The sequence below is a fragment of the Rhinatrema bivittatum genome, chromosome 4 (assembly GCF_901001135.1).
Source record: "Rhinatrema bivittatum chromosome 4, aRhiBiv1.1, whole genome shotgun sequence".
Lineage (NCBI taxonomy): Eukaryota > Metazoa > Chordata > Amphibia > Gymnophiona > Rhinatrematidae > Rhinatrema > Rhinatrema bivittatum.
This window is the reverse complement of record NC_042618.1, coordinates 319,738,930-319,760,362: the sequence shown is the minus strand read 5'-3', so window position 1 is coordinate 319,760,362 and position 21,433 is coordinate 319,738,930. Positions and strand designations below refer to the sequence as shown.

General features: G+C 43.7%; 1 protein-coding gene and 1 pseudogene across 2 annotated transcripts in view; both read right to left on the bottom strand.

Moving 5' to 3' along the window:
- The window catches only part of LOC115090787 (protoheme IX farnesyltransferase, mitochondrial), a 483,471-nt gene that overhangs the window by 286,555 nt on the left and 175,483 nt on the right, over positions 1 to 21,433 (bottom strand). The window lies entirely within an intron of this gene.
- LOC115089269 lies at positions 6,440 to 18,205 on the bottom strand (annotated as a pseudogene).

Sequence of the window (21,433 nt, the reverse complement as noted above, 5' to 3'; positions counted from 1 at the left end):
ATGTTTTAACCCCTGTTTTGAATTTCCGAATGCATGTCAGGATGGGGGTTTAGGTAGGGCTGGGGGCGGGTTAGGTAGGGGAAGGGAGGAGAAGGTGAGGGAGGGAATAGGGAAAGCCATCGGGGCTCTCCTAGGGCTCGACGCGCGCAAGGTGCACAAGTGCGCCGACCCCGCGCGCATGTTATAAAATCGGGTGTAGATTTGTGCGCACTGGGTTGCGCACACAAATCTACGCCCGCGCATACGTTTTAAAATTTGGCCCTTAGAGAATAGCCACTGCTATTACTGGCATCAGTATCATGGGATCTACGTGTTTTGGTACTTGCCAGGTATTTGTAGCCTGGATTGGCCTCTGTTGGAAACAGGATGCTGGGCTTGATGGACCCTTGGTCTGATCCAGTATGGTAATTTTTTTATGTTCTTAAAAACGTTTCATGTTTGCTTTCTAGGAAAAAGCCTAAATAAAATAATTATTCAGTATTCCCTGAAGCACAAGATTCCATAGGCATCTAATCAGTATGATAATGCCAGATTTAATAAGGAATTTCTTTGGAAAAATGCCTTGTACATTGGGCCCATTCCTGCTGCTCTCTGGTTATAGCCATGTCTTATTTGTGTCACTTGTACAATGAAACATTTTGTTGCTCTAGAAGACTTCTGTTCATTTCTGCTCCTGTGGCTTCTTAACATGGTCTCTGGTGGAATCATGGTTCTATAAAGCAAGTTTGCAATCCTGTAAACAGGATTCTCCATAGACTGAATTAGCCATGACACATGGGTGACACAATCTGACAGTGTTGAAGAGACCCTTCTCTCGTAGCTCATAGAGCTTTTGTTCTACTGAGCTAATGCAGGAATTCCCATGCGGGTGCTGCCTTGTGAGTCCCTCAGTCAATCTGAGAGCTAAGTTTTAGCTAGATAGTCAATTCTCTACGGAGGCGGGCGGGTATCAAGAATGGCTAATTCACCCTGCTGTCTACGGAGAACACCATTTATGGTAAGCGAGCTTGCTTTTATAGTAAATAAGCAGGGCTGAATTAGCCATTATACATATGGAGTCCCAAGCTGAGGGCTGCAGCAGAGCATTTACTAAATAAACAAACTAGACCTTATTGTGGCTAGTATACTACTGGGTAACAGGCTACATGAAACTGCTTGTCACTTCTTGATAGATTGTCCAGATAGTAATGGGATGTGAAAAGCAGAATATAAGTTAAATAAAAAAATAAATAAGGTGTACACTTATGTCCAAGTTGCAACTTTACAGATATCCTCAACAAATGGCTCATAGATGAGCCACTGATGCAGCTATGGCTCTCACTTTATGAGTGTCAACAGAGTCCATAATTTGGAGGCCAGCGAGAGCATAACAATCCATGATACAGTCTGCGAGCCAGATGGATAAAGTGTAGTTAGCAACTGCAATGCCTAATCGTAGGATTGTAAGAGACGAATAATTGTGAGATCTGACGATGTGGCTAAGTTTTCAGTAGCATGCTAAGGCCTCAGTCCAATAAATGAAAGGCTTTTCCTTTTTCCTGTGCAAGCGATCTTGGAAAGAACATAGATAACATGATGGCTTGATTTATAAGAAAATCTGACACCACTTGAAATGGGTGCAGACTGCCATCCTATTGCAGAAGAACTGCATATATGTAGAGTAATATGCCAGTGCCTGAAGTTCATTGAATCTATTAGCCAATAAGAGGAGGTAAATGAAGCATATCTCCCTCCATACTTCCGATCTTTCCTGAACACTTCTAAGGGATTGGAGACTTAAGAAATAGCTGCGTCGATAACATCAAAGCTCAGTGCATCAAGGGCGCCAAGGCTCAAGGTGTCGAATGTGATGACATGGTCGATGGAGGAAGCATCTCCGGTTTCAAGGCTCAATGCATTGACGAGTGGAATATCAACAATACTGAGGCTCTATGCATAGTGTCTACAGCAAGAAGTCTCAGTGCTGATTCATCAGTGCCACTGGCACCAAGTGACCCTACTTCTTCTCAGCCTGCAAGGGGCTTGTGGACATCTGAGAATTGCATTTTCCCTGGTTGCTCGTTCCCAATGAAGTGGAGGGGCCCAAGGCCTGCTCTGAAGAAGAGGAAGGCCTGCTCAAGGAACTCCTGCTGAACTTAGCAGCCAGAGAGCTAGAAGAGGCTCCGCTCTTGGAGGAGGAATGGCTGCTGCTCATTAATGACTTACGCAGCTCCTCCAACTTCCAAGCTTTGGATCTCTGTGTCCGTGGTGACATCTGCCTACAATGGTCAGGCCTCAGACACTGGTAAAACATGACATGGCTTTGGTGATAGACATCTTACCATACATGCAATCTTTGAAGCGGCTTAGGGCACCGGTCAGCTCTTGGAACTGGTCATCTTTTCAAGATAGAATTTTTCAATGCTTAAAAAAAAAAAAACCCAACATGTTTGGAGAGGCTGCTGATATAGCGAGGTAACACAGACTGAGAAAAAAAGATTAAGAAGTACAAAATATATATAAAATATAACAAGAAAAAACTGAAAGAAAGGTCACATCTATGCTGAGGCTTGGATGAAAAAGCTGAAAGACTCACATAGCAATTCCCATACAAGCTCAGTAGAGCAAAAGTTCTATCACCTAAAAGAAGGGTCTGTTAATCGCTGTCAGGTGGCTTCACCCTCGTGTCATGGCTAATTCAGCCTGGTCAGTCGATGGAGAAACCACTGGTCGGAACTTTATTTGCAAAAAATAAATTTATGGGCAGAGAGGAAAAATCCCAAGGGTTAGGTTCAGTGAGTCTTGAACTGGAGGCATTGGAGGCAGCAGGCTGGGAGTCTAACGGGTAGACCATACTAATTGCAGAGATTTGGGAGAGCAATGTTATTCCTACCCTTCAGGTATTGAACTCATCTAATGAAGCCCTCATTGATTCAAAGGGAGACCTGACCCTGACAGCACAACTATTTAAACCCTGAGCCAGAAGCCCTGCTGGCACAATGAAACCTTGAATCATGGGGCTTTGATTTCTATTTGAGCCTTTGTGAATCTTAAACCTTGTTGCTTTGGAAGGAAAGTATCCTGTGTACACTGTTTTTCTCCTGCATAGCGTAAGCCAGGATATTATGATGTTTCTTACCTGCTCTCTTGATTAAAGCCTTGTTGGGAACTTTGAATCGCTGTACTTGACCCTGAATTTGCCTTGTAAGGCACGTGGTATTGTTTCACGACTGCCCATGTCCAGGTCAGTCCCTGATACAATGAAGTGGAGAAGCCGCCGCCGCTACAGCTTGGGGCAGCCTATTGCCACTGAACCGCCAAGTGAAGAAGAGACAGGCAGGCTGGGGGGCTGAAGAGCTGGTGGGGGAAGCAGGCTAGAGAGAAGGTCGGGCAGGAGGAGGGAATGAGCCTGTCTGGTGGGAGGGGGAGGGGGAAAGAATGGAATAAAGCAAAAGGAAGAAAAAGTTAGGATGACAAAGGAAAGCAAAACAATAAAAAAAAATTTGATCACAAAGAGCGAGCAGAAATGGAGTGTAGGAGGAAGGTAAGATCTAATGAAAGAAAAATTGTTCCTGGCTCCTAAAACTTTGGGTTAGTTCCAAAGTTTTCTATTTTTCCAGCAGTGATAATGGAGATTCCTGACAATGTAAAGCAACTGGTAAAAAATGTGGAGCCTATGCACTAAAGTTAGTGTGCACAAACAGCATGCTATGTACTTAGATCCTAGCAAACAACACAAGAGATAAACCAGCATCCTTAGATATAAGGATACTTTTATTCGCTGTGCAACTTAACAGGATAGAAACACAGACACCCAAATTTACAGGATAGAATCACATACGCCTGACTCAGGCCGAGTTTCACCCAAATAACTAGACTGCATCAGGGGCTAAAATGAAGTATATTACAGTAAGCAATGGGTGTTAATATATTCATATGTATCGCAGTAAGCAATGTTTTGCTGATAATTGTTTTCCTTAACTACTGCTAGATCAGCCAACACTCTTGGGTATTCCCTTTTCTACGCCGGTGGAGGCAGAGACCACATCTCCTCAGACTTCTGTTTGATGTCAGGTCAACCATAAGTGGGGTGTATTTGAAGGTGACCTCCAGTAGCTTATTGCCAGAGCTGATCCATGCCAAGTTGCCTTGAAGCTTGCTCTTCAATATCCACGCTGAGCTCACTCCACTTATGGTGGACCTGATATACTTATGGTGGACCTGATGCACTGATGCAGCCTAGTTGTTTGGGCAAAACTCGGCCTGCGGTGGGCATATGTGATTCTATCCTGTAAATTTGGGTGTCTTGTTGTGTTTCGATCCTGTTAAGTTGCACAGCGAATAAAAGTATTCCCACATCTAAAGATATCGGTCTATCTCTTGTGTTGTTTGCTTACTGGCTTTGGTAGGCCGTCTTCCATGTTGTTTTCTTAGGTCCTAGCATGCATGCTAAATAAGTCTCTGAAAATGTTACTGCGTATGTGATAAAATTAGTGACCACACTTCCACTTAATTGTCTTGATCGTGCTCCAAAGCAGTGGTTCTCAACCCTTTTTCGGCCAGGACACACCTGACAGATGGTTTTCACATGCATGACACAGTGAACATGTGACTGCCACAGGGCTAAATGTAAACATACACTCTGCATCCACAGGAACCCCCTCGACAACCAACAATGGCTGTAGAACAGAACTAGGGCATTACTGGTACAGCTCACCATACAAAAAAGATATTCTGATTCTGGTGACATCTCAGTAAAAGCAAAAGAAACTTCCTCTACTACCAGGAGCAGTAGCCTTTCTCACAAAAAGACAAATAATTTACCACTAATGCATGTCCTATTGAGAAATACAACAAATAAGACTGATACACATGCCTACATGCTAGCAAAATACCTCACCTCGGTCATACAACAAAACTGACCTTTACCAAGTACAGAAAGACCACAAATTATAAATATCGAGACAAACTGGAATGGAAACCCAAGAAAACCACTCTGCATGCAGTGCAAAGCTGGAGAAATGGAAAGAGAAATATAGCACCTAACACAGTCCCAGGATCTGCAATAATGCACACAAACTAAGGCGCACAAAGTTACACTTGTATAATGGAACACACTCAAACAGTAACAATCCTATCTATGAAAAGGCAACACTACAAATATTTAACCAGGCCCTAAACACTAATACACCTCCTATTAGGAAAACAGAGCAAGCCAAGCTGCTAGGGATCCCCACACAGAAATAATTGTAAAACTATACTAATAAATATTACAAATCAGCTGATGAACAGAATAATATCCAACAATTAAAAACTCAAATATTATTAAAAATTGTCCAAATATCAATAAAATATTTCAAAACAGCAGACATCACATAATATCCAATAATTAAAAAGGAAGTCAATCAAGAAAAATAAACTTAAAAAGCCACCTTTACTTACCCTCTCCAGCAGCCCTCCTACTCCTTTCCCTTGCAGGCCAAAAGCACACACCAGAAGCAGCAGTGGCTGCTAAAGCTCTGTCCTCACAATCCTCTTCCTTAAGGCCCACAACCAGTCATTCACTCACCCCCCCCCCCTCAATTAGACCCCATGACCAGTCTGTCTCACGCACACCAATCACCTCCCTGACCAGTCTGTCTCTCACACACACACCACCAGGAACCGCCCTAACCAGTCTGTCTCTCTCACACACACAAACGTGCCGATTAAGTAAAGTTCGTGGGAGAGCGGGCGAATGTCCGCTCTCCTGGCGCGCGCGATTCTGTATTTAAATGAGGCCCGGCGGTAGAAACGGGCAAGAGGCGCTAGGAACACTAGCGGGTCCCTAGCGCCTCCTTTTGGCCTGGAGCGGCGGCTGTCAGCGGGTTTAACAGCCGACGCTCAATTTTGCCAGTGTCGGTTCTCGAGCCCACTGACAGCCACGGACTCGGAAACCGGCAAAATTGAGTGTCCGGTTTTCGACCCGACTTCAATTTTTTTTTTTTTTTACTTTTTTTACCCTTTGGGACCTCCGACTTAATATCGCCATGATATTAAGTCGGAGGGTGCACAGAAAAGCAGTTTTTACTGCTTTTCTGTGCACTTTCCCGGTGCCCGAAGAAATTAGCCCCTACCTTTGGGTAGGGGCTAATTTCTGAAAGCAAAATGTGCGGCTTGGCTGCACATTTTGTTTTCTGAATCGCACGGGAATACCTAATAGGGCCATCAACATGCATTTGCATGTTGAGGGTGCTATTAGGTTCGGCAGGTTGGACGCGCGTTTTCGGCCCCTTACTGAATAAGAGGTAAGGGAAAACGCGCGTCCAATGGCGGGTTAACAGTGCGCTCCAACGTTGGAGCGCACTGTACTGTATCGGCCCGAAAGAGAGCTATGTTTTTTGGGGTTTTTTTTTGTTTTTTTTTGGGGGGGGGGAGTTCTGTTATATTTATTTAGGCTGGAAAATACATTCTCATCTCTTTAAAACTTCTGGAACTGTTTCTTGGTACCAGCAGCTTTGGTCACCTTCAGGACATCAAAATTAACTGTTTTAATCAGGGGATGGCATTTGCCAACTGTGACAATATCGCCAAAATGGTCACCTTCATTGCCTCAGGTACAAACTTACAGGTCAATCCAGTAACGAGTGGTAGGAAGAGCTGCGTTGGTGCCCGGCGCACCCGCGGTTGCCGCACGCACAGTCCAGCTCACCTACCGCTCGATCCTGTATGTAAATAGCTTGCAAATGCAAGCTGCGTCTAAGAAGCGTCCGTGAAGCGTTAGGCCCGCGCAACCCATTTTACTGTATAGAGCGCTATACAGCGCCTAAACAGTAACCTGGGTGCGCGGGCCTAACCTGGTACCTGTCATTTCAAATGACAGGTACCAGGAAGTGGACGGTTCTCCGACGCTCGGGATTGTCAGCCCTCTCTCCCCTCCTCCCGAAACAAGGCGCGAAAAGCAGCCTTGCTGCGGGAGGAGGGGAGAGAGGACTGGCAGTGTAAAGCGACTTACTTTTTTTGCAGGCCCCCTCCGGAGACGGACATCGGCGAAGACGACCGCGGCTCCACTGCCTCCAGCTGCCCGCGAAGATGGACGCACGGGCGAAAGCGGCCTCTGTGCGTGCAATTGGGCCGCTCAAGACGTGACGTCACATGCCGTGATGCCAAACGTCGCACAGGGGCCGCTTTCGCCCGTGCAGGCGTCCATTTTCGCGGGCAGCTGGAGGCAGGGGAGCCGCGGTCGTCCTCGCCGATGTCCCTCTCCGGAGGGGGGCTGCAAAAAAAGTAAGTCGCTTCGTCGCTTTACACTGCCAGTCCTCTCTCCCCTCCTCCCGGAGCAAGGCTGCTTTTCGTGCCTTGCTTCGGGAGGAGGGGAGAGAGGGCTGACAATCCCGAGCATAGGATTGCCCGTCCTCTCTCCCCTCTCTCTCTTGCAACTTTTTTTTGCTTTTTTTTTTTCCGCTTTTTCGATTTTTTTCGCTTTTGTTGCTTCGGGAGGAGGGGAGAGGACTGGGGCTGCCCCGGAGACCAGCACCCATGGACGCGAGCAGGGCAGGTGAGCGGGGGCTGGGGGAAAGTTTGTCGCCTACCCTTACCCCTGCCTCTAACGCAGGGGTAAGGGTAGGCAGTAAGTAAGTAAGTTAGCAGGTTAAATGCGCGGCAAAACGGCAGGGTAAAAAAGCGATAGTCGGAGCGTGCGTTACTGGATGGTAGGGAATAGCTAATTCGATTGTTTACATGTAATATACATGCCGCGTGCGGAAGGGGTTACCCGGGGATTTAAGGACGCAGTAAGAGTAGGTTAAAGGGGATTGTGGATCGCAGGAAGGGCTAACGCGGCCGGAAAGTGAGTAGAAAGCGGGTTAAGAGCGGGGTAAACGCGGCCGCACTTTACTGGATTGACCTGTTAGATTGTAAGCCCTCTGGGGATAGGGAAATACCTACAGTACCTGAATGTAATCTGCTTTGAAGCACTTAAAAAGTGCAAAAAGCGGAAATATATAAAATAAAATATACAAAATCTCTGAAACAGGGGAAAAGGCGCACAGACATGTTCTTGTAGCACTTCTCAAAGCGGTTGTACTTGATATAATGCAGGTAGTCTCTGTGGATGACAATAATTCTCTGCATCTTCATCTTGGTCACCACACCTGAAAGGATGCGGCCTCAGATGGACATGTTACTGGTGAACGGACATTTCTTATCAATGTAGGTGCCATCGATGGCCTCACGGGGGGGCTTGAAGCCTAAGCCAATGTTTTTGTAGTAATGTGGCAGCTTCTTCTTGCTGCCCTCTCTCAGCAGCACATGCTTCTTATTCTGGAAGATGGTGGGTTGCTTCTGGTAGGCCCTCTCCGTCAGTACAGAGAGAGAGAGAGAGAAGTGCGCTTTAGCGATCCACCCAAGCAGCACGTCGAACTGGGGAAAGGACTGGGAGGCCCGGCCCGGAGACCCCACACGCGAGCGCCTCACTTGTATGCCCCCTTCTTCCTGACACTGGCTAATCAGAGGCTTCCTCCTTTCTTCCTACTCCCACTGGCAAAAAGAAGGGCGGAGGCTTCCGATTGGCCAGTAGGTGCAGGCAGAAGGGAGGCTTCCCATTGGCCAGCGGGGGCAGGAAGAAGGGAGGAGGTAATCACAATCAGGGAAGTGGGACACCGGTAGTCACGACATACCTGCCAGTGCTTGGCAACACACTGGTGTCACAACACACTGGTAGAGAATTGCTGCTCCAAAGGATATTCAAGGTCTTTGTAATTCCTTTATACCCATCTCCAGATCTGGGCCTTTCTGCTATTTTGTCCCAAGTTTTTCTGACATCGCTTGTTGCTCATGGTTAACTCTTGCTTTGAAATGCACTACCTAACCAACAGGCCGATACAGTACAGTGCGCTCCGGCGGAGCGAACTGTTAACCCGCGATTTGGACATGCGTTTTCGACGTGCTAGCTTTACCCCTTATTCAGTAAGGGGTAATAGCGTGTCGAAAAAGCGCGTCCAACCCCCTCGAACCTAATAGCGCCCGCAACATGCAAATGCATGTTGATGGCCCTATTAGGTATTCCCGTGCGATACAGTAAGTAAAATGTACAGCCAAGCCTCACATTTTACTTTAAGAAATTAGTGCCTACCCAAATGTAGGCATTAATTTCTGTCAGCGCCGGGGAAGTGCACAGAAAAGCAGTTTTCTGTGCACCCTCCGACTTAATATCATGGCGATATTAAGTCGGAGGCCCCAAAAGTTAAAAAAAAAAAAACCTTAAAATGGGCCCGCGGCTCACAGGTTGAAAACCGGACGCTCAATTTTGCCAGTGTCCGGTTTCCGAACCCGAGGCTGTCAGCGGGCTCGAGAACAGACGATGGCAAAATCGAGCGTCGGCTGTCAAACTCGCTGACAGCCGCCGCTCTTGTCCGAAAAGAAGTGCTAGGGACGCGCTAGTGTCCCTAGCGCCTCTTTTTGCCGCAGACCCTAATTTAAATAAATTACTTTACTGTATCGCACGAACAGGAGAGTGTCCTATTGGCGCGCCGGGAGAGCAGCGCTCGCCCGCTCTCCCGCGATTTTTACTATATCGGCCCGCAAGAGAACTAACAGGAATTGCTGAATTTATTCTGTAATGTAATTCACTCTGTGGGTCATTTTCAAAGGAGTTATGCATGTAAATGTGACATACTATCGTAGCAATTTTCAAAAGCTATTTACTCGAGTAAAGTGCATTTACTTGAGTAAATCCTATGGACAATTCAATGGCATATATTGTAGCAATTTTGAAAAGCCCACTTACTTGAGTAAAGTGTATTTACTCGAGCAAAAACCAGTTTTGCTCGAGTAAATGCTTTTTAAAATCTACCCCTCTGAGCATGCTTTTGAAGGTGATTGGTTATACTAGAGTTTGAAGTGTTTAGGATTGCTACAGATGTACAATAGGAGTGGCACTTACACAACCAAGCTGTTCCAGGGGCTTTTTTTTTATTTTTAATACTTTATTTTCTAATGAATTCTGGAATATATTTTTCACTGGGCAGCTGTGGGTTAGGATGTTTGGATGCATGGAACAAACATTGGTTTAATGCATTTTACTTCTAGGCTATAAGTCAACAAAAAGTGAACATTTTGGAAGGGGATGTAGACTTTCTATAGCCACTGTAGCTCCATGTCAGTAGGGAGAGTTTCAACCAATACTGATTTTACTCTCAATGCATGCATGGACTTATAGTTTCATAGAAAGCCAGAATTGGTATAGTTTTGCTTACTAACATGCATTTATACAGTAACCTTTCCGAGAGCATTTCTTAAAAACTGGAAAATAAGACAGCTGTGACTAACAAAGGGGCTGTTCTACAGGTAAAGAACAGCACAAGAGACAATAATAAAATACTGAGTTTTTCCTGTTGATATAATTCAAAAACTATATTTAGAACATAAGTGTGCATGCTATCAGGTTATATCTTCTATTTGTGATATTGTGCAACAATGACCAGGAATAGGAACAACAATGCTTATATATGTGTGTAGACCTTTTACCTAAACCACTATACAGTAATTCAATAAAGTGCACATTGGGAAGAGCGGTGTGGGTGTGCACCCTTTGTGCTGCGGCATAGGTGACACAACCTCATAGTGAACCTATGAGGCCTATCCCGGCAGCTGGCAAACGTGCCCAGAAGCGGGACAGACTGGAGCTTCACCTATACCAGCCGCCTCGCCCACACACTGAGTCCTTGGGTTCTGGAGGCTGACAGGACTTAGGAGAGTCCCTAGAACAGTGAATAGCGCAAGAGTCCAATAGAATGCTGGAGTCAGGGCAGGCAGCACGCTAAAGGAGTCGGAGACAGGCCAAGTTTGGGGCAGGTGGTAGATAAGGGTGGTCAGGTTCAGGTAACAGGTCAGGTGCAGGCGGCAAGCAATTCTGGTCAGGTCCAAGCAGGATGTCAGAATCCGGAAGTCAGGCCAAAGGTGGACAAAGACATACAGAAGACACTGGACAAAACAGACAGGACAAGGCAAAGCTAGACAAGGAAGGCTGGCCGAGGAATCAGGAATGCAGGATACAGGAACCAGGAACTTGAAGATAACACACACTGCTAAGTCAGGAAACCCACTGCTAAGGCAAGGTAATCCTGCAAAGCCCTTGCTTAAATAGGCCAGCTGGCCTGACATCATCAGAGGGTGCCACTCAGCATTTCCTGCCGTGGGGCCTACATAATGCACACATATGTGCGCCTAAGGGAAGGTGGTTAGCAGCATCTTAGGCTGTGCTGGATGGCATTCAGTGCACAAAGGCGTGTGCTGGCCACAAAACACGTCCAGCCACGCTGGGGGTGAGTGAGGCGGCTTGCAGGACCTACCCGTGAGCTGCCGAATGTAACACACATCGTACATTGAAGGCCATGACAGTTTTTCTGAACTTAATTTGGTTCTTCCTAGATAGGGAATTTTGGAAGCATCAAGACAATGCAACTTGTCTTAATTTACTCACATCATCATCCCAGGTCTCACGAAAAGTACCATATAACTGGTGTAATATCTTCTACAAAGGACGGCACTGTCATCAGTTTAGTATTTCCAATTCTATAGGTTAACTGGCTCAGAGCTATGCATGCCCCTCACAGTTGCCTACAGCACCCAATGCTGCTTGGAGATCTCATCCGGGTGTTGTCATGACAAACACTGCTCAGCCTCCGAAATCGCAAGGGATCTAAGCCCCAAGATGGTACAAATGCAAAGTTATGCTGGTTCATCTTATAAGACGTCACCAGCCTCTACATTGCTTTCATGAAATAAGGAATAGAATAGATATCTGATCGGAAAGTGACAAAGTACAATACATATCTGTGACACAAAGCTCTAACCTTAAAACTGCATGACTTCTAGCAATGGAGAAACACACAAAAGACTTCACTTATATTAATAAAGAACACTGTCAAAATTAACCCCACAACTTTTACTTACCTTGAAATTATTACTTTAAAAAGACATGTGTAAAGCGCTTGGAGTTAACAGAGAAAATTAGAAGTGTGCTTAATGAGCATTCAGGTGAAAGCTTGAAAGTGTTAAAATCACAGGCTGGGTACAGCTTCTTATGGAAAGATGACACATTTTGCATTATGCAAAAAAATAACTGCTTAACATGTTTTATTTTTGTCCACGACAGCTTTTTGCTGCCCTAACTTCAAGGAGATGGGTAACCTGTCTGTAGCAAGACAGTTAGGTTTTTGAAATTCTGCAAACCTGAACTCGGCTGTCCTCGAGGCCTTTATGGCTTGGCTTTGGCACATAGTAGAGATTTACCCACTTCTTGTAAATTAATCCAGTTACTTAGCTCTAACAACCTTGGACTGTTCTTAAAATGTCAAGGAGCAGAAGCAACCTTCCCTGGGTAGGCCCTGCCATTTCTTGTAACAGGCGCAGCATTAACAACCCACTGTGATCTGACTGAATGATAGTGCCGCTGAATTTTAAATGGTAATTGTAACCTATTAGTCCTTTATCACTAATCAGAATAAGTGTTTTCTTTTACATTTTTTTTTATGTCAGTTAATTTATTTTTACTGCTGCTTATCCCACTTTATCTGTATTAGTCTAGGGCATAATGTGACTGGATTTCTGCTGTGCTAGTATACCACTGAGATATATCCCTCGGAGACTTTTCCGAGTTACAATCTCTTTTAGCAGAGAAATGTTTCTCTCTTGATGCTGGAAATCTCTATAATAAATTGAATTAGCTCTGTTAATAGTTACTTTCATAGCTGAGGATGATGCACAACAACAGAAAACTTTAATTCCTGTGTACTCGCTAAAAGCACACTCGGCAACCACAGGCACGCTCCCTGCCTAAATCTGATTGTTTTATTCTATATCTATTATTTTAGAGGTTTATTTAACCAGTTTTTCCTGCTTCTTGAGCATGCTGGCAAGTGTTCCACAAACGCCATCACACAACAGTATCTGACTGGTCCACGTTGTCAACAATGCGGCAAGGGGTATTACGTACACACTACACGGATCAAAACAGATGCCACCATGCGACAACATGTAATATCAGCAACAGAGCTGATCCCACAGGCAGTGGGAAACTGCCTAAAGATTTTTAAATAATCAGCCTGTTTACTGAGGATACTTTTGGTTCACTGGTCAGGAAACCTCAATTTAACCCTTGGTTTTTCACAAAGATTGCATTTTTAATATAACCATCTGATTCATGAGTAAGATCAGTATAAGGTTTCATTTTTAGAAGGCACACAGCATACAATATAAAGTGATGTATTTTGACAATCTTTTCAGATTATTTTGCAGCCACATCAGAAAAAAAGAACTAAGTCATAATTCAGTTATTTACCAAAGTTGCACATGCAGATACTTGGTTCACACTTCCTGAGTGATTTATTTTCAAGCCTGCAGATGATTTTTCATGGATATTTTGGAAACGTTTTTGCACTTTTGGAAAGAGGTTTAATGCTGCATACAAAGCTGCAGATAATCGGGTTGTGGTTTGGGGCCATCATTTACTGCTTTAACATGGATGTTATCTCTAGAAATAGAAATCCACAGTGAGAACGGAGCATAAAACCATCAGAGAGGTTTAATAGGCGCATTAAGGTCCTCGGGGTTTTAAGACTGGCTCTCTCTAGTCTTGACTGATCTACAGCTTTTCTAAAAAACAGATTACATGATGATCAGAGAGTACACATTACTACTACTAGCACAAACCTGTTTAAAGTTCAAAGGAAGCCCAACCCAAGTAACCCCCCCTGTCACTGCCTGGGCTCAGCCTGAACCCAGCACTCACTTTCTTCCCCAGACTGATCCATGCATTGCCCCATCATCTCTCATGGTCTCCCCCCTCCCCCACTTCCTTTTCCTACCAGCCCGCCCATCTTGCAGCTTCCCCCCAGCCCCACAGCAGTGATTTCCAGAGCCATGGGTACTTAGCAAAGAGCTTGCTGAGGTGTGGGCTTTGAAAAGAATGTACATTGCATAGTAAAACCTGTTCCCTTGTGGCCACCAGCGCAAAAACAGAGATGCCCCCAGATGCTACCCCAACACCTCTCTTAAAGGGGCTGAGGTATCGTCCTCTTCTGCCCCAATTCCTTCACACACACAAAGGATTGGGGCTAAGTACTCACAGAAAGGATGAGAGAGAATATAAACAAAAATCCATCCCAGGGCCCTCTCTCGCCAAGAGTTAAAGGCACAACCAACTCTCTCTTCTCCCAGGAAGTCCAGATGTTCACCGCTCATCCCCCAACTCCAGCCCACCCTCTAATAGTTTTTCCCCAGCTCTCAAAAGCAAAAATCTATAAAACAGCTGATATCATAAGAACATGCCATACTGGGTCAGACCAAGAGTCCATCAAGCCCAGCATCCTGTTTCCAACAGTGGCCAATCCAGGCCATAAGAACCTGGCAAATACCCAAAAACTAAGTCTATTCCATGTTACCGTTGGTAGTAATAGCAGTGGCTATTTTCTAAGTCAACTTAATACCAGGTAATGGACTTCTCCTCCAAGAACTTATCCAATCCTTTTTTAAACACAGCTATACTAACTACACTAATCACATCCTCTGGCAACAAATTCCAGAGTTTAATTGTGCGTTGAGTGAAAAAGAACCTTCTCCGATTAGTTTTAAATGTGCCACATGCTAACTTCATGGAGTGCCCCCTAGTCTTTCTATTATTCGAAAAAGTAAAAAACCGATTCACATCTACCCGTTCTAGACCTCTCATGATGTTAAACACCTCTATCATATTCCCCCTCAGCCGTCTCTTCTCCTAACCTCTTTAGTCTTTTCTCATAGGGGAGCTGTTCCATTCCCTTTATCATTTTGGTAGCCCTTCTCTGTACTGTTCTCCATTTATATTAGCTTGTTCCTAATGTATTTAGATTACAGGTGTATTTATAGATTTAATATATTTTATTGATATTTTAAATTATATCTATTGATTATATCATTTACAAACACTGAAATGAAATAGGAATTAAAAAAAAGGATTAAATAAGAAATATAGAGATATGTCCAAAAAGAACCAAAAGTTTTCAATTGTACCAGATCACGTTAATAGGAAAGGGGGGAGGAGCAGGATTAAAGAAAATAAAAAAATAATATAGAGCTACAAGAATATCAGCTTAATCTTTCTTTTTTCAGCCATTAACTATTACCCTCCTACATACCATTGCTAAGAACTACAAATGTTCCCAAGTGTCTTATCAATTAAGAAGCGATCCAGATATAATGGATAAGAAAAATAAATTTGTTATTTTGGTAGGCTACCAAAACTTACATGAGAATTTAAGAAAAAAGAAAAAACTTGCTCCAATATCTAGAACCCTTTGCTTGAAGGAAAGAAAATGTTTCGTAAGGGCTTGAAACATCTGTGAAGAACTGATTTTTTTTTTGACTACAAAAAGAAAAATACCTGTATATTGGAAATATTTATAAAAAGCCAGATCCTTGTCTTGCTTTAAAGAGAAAGATATTAGCAAAGAAGCTCTAGTTGGAATATCATCGATAGAATCCTGTAAAAAGGTAAAGATCCCTGGACTTCCCAAAACATCCATCTCCCCCCTTCCTTAGTAGTAAGCACTTTCCTCTCAGGAAGGTAATATAACTTGGAAATAACAGGGACTTTATCCTCATCAAAAGATAATACCTCACATATAAATTTCCTAAATAATTCCCCCAGTGATGATAACCTAGAAGTAGGGGGGGGGGGGTCCATTTTCACCTACTGTGTGGCTTGCCTAGCCAGATAAACATATCAGGCTAACTAGCAGGGTATATTCAGTGGCACAGAATATACCCAGCTAACTTAGTTAGCCGGATATATCTAACTGGCTAACTTTAGGACAGCCCTATGGCCCGATCAGAATTAGCCACATAGGTTAGTAGAAAGAATGAAAAAAGATTTAAGAAAGCTGGAAGAGTGGTCGAGCATTTGGCAGCTGGGATTCAATGCCAAGAAATGCAGAGCCATGCATCTGGGGTACGGTACTCCAAAAGAGCTGTATGTAATGGGGAATGATAAACTAATTGTAAACCGATATGATTGGTATCATGAATGTCGGTATAAAAAAGCCCCAAATAAATAAATAAATAAATAAATAAATACATACTGTGCATGGACCAAGAGAGGGATCTTGGTGTGATAGTGTCTGGAGATCCAAAGATGGTGAAGCAATGTGAAAAGGTGATAAATAAAGCCAGAAAAATGCTGGGCTGCATAGAGAGAGGAATAACCAGTAGGAAAAAGGAGATGAACATGCCCTTATATAGGTTCTTCGTGAGGCCTCACTTGCAGTACTGTGTTCAGTTATGGAATCCATATCTCAAAAGGGACAAAGACAGGATGGAGGAAGTCTAGAGAAGAGTGACCAAAATGGTGTGGGGTCTGTATGAGAAGACCTATGAGGAGAGGCTGAAGAATCCGAATATGTATACCCGGGAAGAGAGGAGGTGCAGAGGGGATATGATACAGACCTTCAGATACCTGTAAGGTTTTAATGATGCACATTTGACAAACCTTTTCCATTGGAAAGAAATCAATAGAACTAGGGGTCACAAAATTAAACTTCAGGGAGGACAGCTCAGAACCAATGTCAGGAAATATTTCTTCATGGAGAGAGAGGTAGATGACTGGAATGCCATTCTGGAGGAGGAGAAGACGAAAACAATGAAAAAATTCAAAGGGGCATGAGATAAACACTGTGTATCCCTAAAGACTAGGGGATGGAAGTGAAGAAAAAATGCATGGGGGTAACTTGCTGGTGTGGCGGTTACTACCCTTAACCAATAAGACTTCATACTTTGAGATCACTGTCATCTGCGTGCCAGTTCTTTATCTAGACTTTTGTGAATGAAAAGCAAGATGTGGGGTATGTCTGCCCTCCAGGAAGAATTTCCCTTAAGGCGACAAAAGTTCTCGCACAAACGCCGCACCAGAATGTAGGCCAACGAGGTCTAAGTCTTTCTGGCTTTTAGCATGGTCGATATGACCGCAGGAGAATATCCTTTTTTACTTAGTCATGCCCTCACAAGGACCATGCCATAAGACAGAATGAAACTGATCTTGTATTGTGACTGGGCCTTGGCACAGCAATTCTTGCTCGGCTGGAAGATGTAGCAGGGTACCCTGCAGGAGTCTCTGGAGGTCCACATACCATGCCCTCCTTTCCCAATCTAGAGCTACCAGGATTGTTAAGGGCTCAATGACGCTCTATTCTCTCCAGAGTTTTCCCTTTCAGAGTCCTGAACAATGTGTCTATTCCACTGGAGCCGGGATTCCTTCTTCGACTGAAGATGATGCTCTCGCATTGTTTTAGGATGTCATCAAATCCATCGTAGGCATTTCCCATCTGTCTACGATCATGTGAAATGCTTCTGCGCTGAGTTCCCATTTCCTGGGATTCAGCTTGTTTCTACTTAGAAAATCTGTTCAGGCGTTGTCTGTTCCTGCAATATGTACTGCTGATAGTAAAGTCAGATTCTGTTCTGCCCACTCGCAGATGTTTGTGGCTTCGAGGGCTAGTGTTTGGGTGCATGTCCTCCTTTGCCAGTTCACATATGAGACAACTGCTGCATTGTCTGAGAAAATTCTGACTGACTTGCCCTTTACCAGTGGGAGAAAGGCAACTATGGCCAGCTTGATAGCTCTTAGCTCTAATCTGTTCAATGCCCGGGACTTTTCCTGCTCCACCCACTTTCCCTGTGTCATGTGGCCAAATCAATAAGCTCCACAGGCAAAAATGCTAGTGTCTGTGGTTTTGTTCACCCACATGGGTGCAGACAAACTCACTCTTTTTAGTAGGCTGGTGGGTTGCTATTACCAATCTCTGAGTTTCCATTTGAAAATGTGGTACCCTAAGGAATTTGCTACTTACCAAGATCCTTGGTCTCCTCCAGACTCCATCTCTGTTCTTCTTTGAAAGGAAGCTCCTGCACTACCTGATGAGCAGAATTAATTTTAAAATGTTGAAGTTTTAAAAATTAATTTGTCATTGCTGAATCCATAAGTTAACCACTGTTGCGAGGCATCTGCAGTGATAATCAGATGCCTCACATGCAATATAACTCATAACTTTAATGATGTTGATTCTTCTAAGCCCTTTACATGTTTCTCTAGCTCTTCTCCAAATAAGAAATTCACTTTGGTCAATCTGGACTTTGACACCTCATCTGTTTCCCAGTTCCTTAGCCACAGCAGCCTCCTTGCTACCAAATCATCGGCCAGGGCTCGAGAGGACATGCTTAGGTCATAGAGGGTATATGCAAGAAAGGCTACTCATGTTTCAATTTGAGCCATCTCTTCTGACTCCACAAGTTGCTGTACCCATCTGACAAGTGCCCTTGCTACTAATTCTCCACACATGGAGGCTTGTAGGCCAAATGCATTAGTCGTAAAAGCTTGTTTCATTCTCATTTTCCTGTCTTGGTGGTCCCTTAATGATGTACCTCCTTCCACAGGAATTGTGGTTTTGCGGATTACTGCTGACACTGAAGCATCTACTCTTGGGAACTTTAGAAGGCTATCTTTTGTTTCTTGGGGTAGAGGGTATAGTTTCTCTACTGCCTTGGTGCCTTTTAACTGCCCCTGAGGAAATTCCCAATCTTCCATTATCATTTCCTTCAGTGCCGGATGTAGTGAGAATGTTTTCAGCACTTCAAAGTGGATTACATTCATGTACTGTAGGTATTTCCCTATCCCCAGAGGGCTTACAATCTAAGTTTGTACCTGAGGCAATGCAGGGTAAAGTGACTTGCCCAAGGTCACACGGAGCAACAGTGGAACTTGAACCCTGGTCTCTTGGTTCTTAGCTGTAGGCTACTCCTCCACTCTCATATCTGTATGTAATCCTTTACTTATATATTCAGTGCCTTGTTAACTTTATGCAATCTGCTGTGAGCCTACCTTTAGGAAAAGGCTTATCAAATGCTTATAAATAAAATAAATAGATGATTCACCACATCCTCACAGCAGTACGTAGATGAGAATAAAGCTATTATTTTTCATATCCAGACCAAATAACACACACACTGAACAGTCTGCCCTGCACTGCATTACTCAAAAATGACTGAGCTGGGCTTTAGATGAAATTTTTATATGCATGGCTCCAGCTTTGTACTTGGATGACAACAAGCAACAGGGCCCGGTAAGTATGTACTTTCCAACACTGAAGGCCGAAAAACACTACTGGAAAAGAAAAGTCAGAAAAAAAAAATGCAGCAATTCAGTCTGACTGTAATTGCTTGACCCTTCATAGATATCCCCTATTGCAGAACAGAATGTTCCATCCTTACATTTGAGGAAGAAACAATAATAAAATCTTAGAGAACTGCTTAGATCCATGGTAACCTATTATAGCAGAAGATGAATAACAAGAAGGGTGCACTTCAACAGTCCAGAATTTAAAAGCTCCCAAAAATCGGTAATAAAAGTGCTGAATGTTTTAATCATTACTTTCTGTGGCATGGATTTCATCCTTTATAGCAGGATCACCTTTACCTTAAAAAACACCATCTAGTAAAATTTTCAATGCAGCATTTCTAAATAAGAATACTCCTGACATAATTTTGTCAGTTTCAATGTGAAGTAATTAATTTTGAATTGCTTTAAAACTGTACCTGACATTGTAGCTCACAGACTGCTAAATCTTATAGTAATCCACGAAGATAGCTATAAAAAAAATCTCCACTTTGCCAATCTCACTAACCTTTGTAAATACTTGCAAATTTCCGTGGGCATAAGTGATCTTACACACCATGCACGGAATGCGTGAGTTGTATTGCATGTGAGGCATCCGATTATCACTGCAGATGCCTCGCAACAGTGGTTAACTTATGGATTCAGCAATGACAAATTCATTTTTAAAAATTCAACATTTTAAAATTAATTCTGCTCATCAGGTGCCTAGGCATATCAGGTAGTGCAGGAGCTTCCTTTCAACGAAGAACAGAGATGGAGCCTGGAGGAGACCAAGGATCTTGGTAAGTGGCATCTCAGAAGGTAAGCTCACCATGCATAGCACCCAGGCAGGGTCTTCATCAAATGCCACTGCCGTTCCCCACGGGTTGAGCCTGCAGGTGCAGGTTGCAGCTGGGACTTAATAGTCAGAGATTACTGGAGGGTGCAGGCAGGTCAAGGCTTGGGCCTAGGAGCGGGTCCAGAAGTGGATCAGGAATCGGGTCAATTGGACAGTGTTCCACAGGCACGGTCTCAGAAGACTTTTTGGACCAGAGAGGGTGTGTCAAGCAGGGTCTCCTCATATAGAGCTTCCAATCAGGGGACACACCCAAGGCTAGTCCAGTCAGATGCTTCAAGGGGCATGGACTGCCCCTGTCAGGTAGGCTAGGTAATTACTAGATCAGCTGGTCCTGTGGTTAGTCTTGTGCCTCGAGCTCCAAGAATTGCCAGTTCCTTACAGGGAACTGGATGACTCAAGGGAATTATTGTGGCTTTATAAAATAATTTAACCTGGATAACTCACAGTTATCTGAATAAAAGGCAACTTTTTTATACTGAGGCACCTATCTACCTATAATTTAACCAGATATAAAAAAAAAAAGAGGCTTTCTGGGTGTAGGGTAACGTTATTTGGCTAACTTAAGCCAATACCACTAAGTATTCAAACTATATTAGCAGGATAACCTTAGGATTGCTTCAAAGCATTCTTAAAGTTATCTGGTCTCATGTGACCACATAACTTTAGCCTTAACCAGCTATACTCAAAAGAATATATAGCCAGTTAAGAACTGAAGCACATTTAAAAAAACCCAAAACTATCAGTCTTTATGTCCAGGAATATTACCGAACAACAATGTTGATAAGTTACATTTCCAACACTAGAGCAACACTTGGAGCAGCTGGATCACAGGTGCTGCAATCTGAGCTACTGGGTGGATGGGAGGGTTAGAGTTGGGGGTGGGAAAGGAAGGAAAGGAGGGGCCTCTTTCTTAAATGTTTTTACCAGGGAAGGGATGGGGGAGAGTGGAGAAGCCAGCACTTGAAAAGTAAACTTACATTTAAAAACAAAAACAATTGGAGGGATTTGAAAGCAGGGGGTCTTGCCAGTAGGGAACTTTTTTCATATTGAGTGAGGGGGCTGAAAATCAGACCAGGAGGCCCAAGCACAAGACTTTTTTTTTTTTTTAAAGCCCATCGGCACTTAACCGGCTATACTCCCTTGAATATAGCCGAATAAGGTTAAAGTTATCCGGCCACATGAGACTGTCACAGTGGTCTTCTTTGAAAACTGGCATCCCTCAGGGCCATATCTTCCATGTTTTTTAACATTTATCTTGCTCTCATCTATAAATTATCTAGTCTATGCGATGGCTATAAGATATATGCAGATCTGCAATTTTTCATACGGTTGCACTCTATTTGGCAAGCCACTGTTGATCACATTCAAATTTGTATCTCCACAATTGAGAAATGGCTAGTTCAGAATAAACTAGTTCTTAATACCAAAAAAAA